The sequence below is a fragment of the Lutra lutra genome, chromosome 1 (assembly GCF_902655055.1).
Source record: "Lutra lutra chromosome 1, mLutLut1.2, whole genome shotgun sequence".
Lineage (NCBI taxonomy): Eukaryota > Metazoa > Chordata > Mammalia > Carnivora > Mustelidae > Lutra > Lutra lutra.
In genome coordinates, this window is record NC_062278.1 from 13,797,841 (window position 1) to 13,801,672 (window position 3,832).

The following is a 3,832-nucleotide window of genomic DNA, read 5'->3' on the forward strand; positions in this document are numbered from 1 at the left end:
GTGTAAATGGATGAATGGGTGCTGCTGGGCACGAGTTACACTCACAGATGCTGACGCTTGCATTTCACATAATTTCCATGTGTCGTGAAACAGCATTCTTCATTTTTTTCCCCTTCAACCATTGAAAAATGGAACAGCCATTCTTAGCTTGCCAATTGTACAAAAACAGGTCGTGGGCTAGATTTGGCCTATGGGCTGTTCTTTGCTGAGCCCTGACTTGGAATCAGGAAGGGAAAAAAAAAATGAAAGTGATTTTTATCATGGAACTGCTTTAAAAATTATTTTTTGTCCTTGAGGGATCAAGAAGTAGAATTTTTTTTTTAAGTTACTGTAATGGTAACAATAGTTAATACTTGTGTAGCCCTTTCTATGTGCCTGGTGCTTTTTGAGGTACTTTATCTCTATTTACTAAATTTTCATGAGAAGGCAATGAGGTAAGTTCTATTATTACTATGCCCATTTTACAGGTAAGGAAACCGAGGCACAGTGTTTAAATAATTTGCTCAGATTCTCAGTGTTAGTAAAAGCAATAGGGCCAACATGGGAACCCAAGCTGTCATGTTCTAGCATGGGTGCATTTGACTCCAATAAACCCTTGAACAATGTGGGGGTGAGGGGTGTCCACTCACCTCCCCTGACCTTGTCAAAACTCTGTGTATAAGTTTTGACTCCTCTAAAACTTAACTACTAGAAGTCCGCTCTTGACCAGAAGGTTTACTGATAACATAAAGTCAATTAACTCGTATTTTGTATGTTTATGCATTATGGTATTCTTACATACGGTATTCTTACGTATGGTATTCTTACGTACGGTATTCTTACAGTTAAAGTAAGCTAGAGGAAAGAAAATGTTATTAAGAAAATCATAAGGAAGAGAAAATACATTAACGGTCCTGTACTGTTATTTATTGAAAAAGAAAATCCACATGTAAGTGGACCCACACAGTTAAACCCTGTGTTGCTTAGGGGTCAACTGTACTCTGTTTTGTACTTATTTCAGTCACATACCCAGTGAAGCCTTGTGTTTCTCAGCTTGAGTATTCTTTGCAAGGTCTGGACAATTTAGTAGGATATTATCATCTGGAACCTGTCTTAAAGGTGGTCTCTGAAGTCAGAGGGATAGAAAAATGCTGAGCAAACTTTTATTTCAAGCCAATATATATTTTAAAAAAAATTCTTGCCTGGGGCACCTGGGTGGCTCAGTGGGTTAAAACCTCTGCCTTTGGCTCAGGTCATGATCCCAGAGTCCTGGGATCGAGCCCCCGCATCAGGCTCTCTGCTCAGCAGGGAGCCTGCTTCCTCCTCTCTCTCTCTCTCTCTGCCTGCCTCTCTGCCTACTTGTGATCTCTGTCTGTCAAATAAATAAATAAAATCTTAAAAAAAAATCTTTCCTAAAAAAATTCTTATAGTGTTAGCAGATAAATCAACCATCACAAGGAGGATTCCAAAATTTTTAAAAAAATGAAAATGAAAAAAAGCAAGCTTTCTTGGATCAGTTAGTTAATTGCTACTGAAGATAGGGCAGGCTTCAAGGGTTTGTGTGTCTATTATTTGAATTAATAATAAAATGTTCTGTTGATGTAGGATCCACTGGGAACTTGGTGGGGAACTTGTCCTTGGGGGATTAAAACAGGCCCTTTACCAGCAGAATGTTTTAATTTCAATCAAGTTGCAAGTTGATGAAAATAAAAAGAACTATAGGCTATAAGGAGAAAATTGATAATTGAAGACCCCAGGTCTGTGAACATTTTTTCAGATATATGGCAAATTATAATCAGTTTCTGAAATAAGCTATGTCTTAGGGGTGTGTGTGTGTGTGTGTGCACACTTGTGGGGAAAGACTAGATGTGCCCCGTGGAAGCCTGTTGGTGCCACTGAATTCTAGCTGCACCACTTTTGAGTTAACATTTGGTCAATTCCTTTCCCTCTCTAGTGGTCAATTATTTCTCTGAAAAATGAAGATGAGAATATTACAAAACTCCAGGCTTTCTGGAGAGATTGAATGAGATAATGTATGTACACTGTAAACTATGAAAGAAATATATATATCTTTTAATAAAGCCAGTAGAAAATGACAAATTGAGCTGTATCTTTGGTTTAAATGCAAAGGAACTGTATTGCTTCTTGCATCAGCAAATTCAGATAAGAGATTTGCTATTTATTTATTTTTTCAACAAGAGCTGGAATGCCTTCTAATGATACAACCCCTATCGCAGATGATTTTGGAGATCTGTGAAACTGGAGAGACAATGTCACTTCAGAAATGTCTTAGGGGATAGATATTATTGAAATATGAGTTTTACATTACTTTCAATGACAAACATTTTTCCAGTTTTGCTCTAACCTTTTAGTTTTTTTTTTTTTAGGGAAGTGTTTTGTATATATCTCTCTCTTTATTTATTTATTTTCAGTGTAACAGAATTCATTTTTTATGCACCACACCCAGTGCTCCATGCAATATGTTACCTCCATAATACCCACCACCTGGCTCCCCCGACCTCCCACTCCCCGCCCCTTTAAAATTCTCAGATTGTTTTTCAGAGTCCATAGTCTCTCATGGTTCATCAACCCTTCCAATTTCCCTCAACTCCCTTCTCCTCTCCATCTCCCCTTGTCCTCCATGTTATTTGTTATGCTCCACAAATAAGTGAAACCATATGATAATTGACTCTCTCTGCTTGATTTATTTCACTCAGCATAATCTCTTCCAGTCCCATCCATGTTGTTGCAAAAGTTGGGTATTCATCCTTTCTGATGGAGGCATCATACTCCATAGTGTATATGGACCACATCTTCCTTATCCATTCGTCCGTTGAAGGGCATCTTGGTTCTTTCCACAGTTTGGCGACCGTGGCCATTGCTGCTATAAACATTGGGGTACATATGGCCCTTCTTTTCACTACATCTGTATCTTTGGGGTAAATACCCAGTAGTACAATTTCAGGGTCATATGGAAGCTCTATTTTTAATTTCTTGAGGAATCTCCACACTGTTTTCCAAACTAAACTTTTTATTTTTTAAGAAGAGAACTCAATTACTCAAGTTAAAAATGTGTGTCGTGGCCTCTTGGAGGAGAAGGGATGCTATTCATGAAAAATCTCAATACTTTAGGTAGTTCTTAACCTAGGGTTAGCATTCAAGAATAAATTGATGTTTGATCTTTCTTTTTGGTTTTTAAAACTGTCTTGTTTATTGCAACATTAGTTGTACTAGCCAAATTATGAAAGCATAGGGAACAGTCCATGTCCATTGATAGATGAATGGATGAAGAAGGTGGGAGATACACACACACACACACACACACACACACACACACACACACGTATATATCTCTACAATGGAACATTACTCAGCCATCAAAGAGAATGAAATCTTGCTATTTGCTATGCAATGATGTGGATGGAGCTATAGAGTATCACAGTAAGCGAAAGAAGTCAGTCAAAGAAGGACAAATACCATATGATTTGACTCATATGTGGAATTTAAGAAACAAAACATATGAACAAAGAGAAAAAAATGAGACAAACAAGAAACAGACTCTTAACAATAGAGAACCAGCTGAGGTTACCAGAGGGGAGGTGGGAGAGGGGATGGGGGAACTAAGCGATGGGGATAAAGGAGGACACCTATCTTGAGCACTGTGAAACATACAGAATTGTTGGATCACTATATTGTACACCTGAAATTAATATAACACTATAAGTTAATGACACTGGAATTAAAATAAAACAAACAAAAAACAACAAAACTGTCCATGTTGCTTTTTTCCAAGGTCAATTATTATTTTTACTAGCCCAATCTGCCACATCCAAAATTAAATTATTGGCTTTCT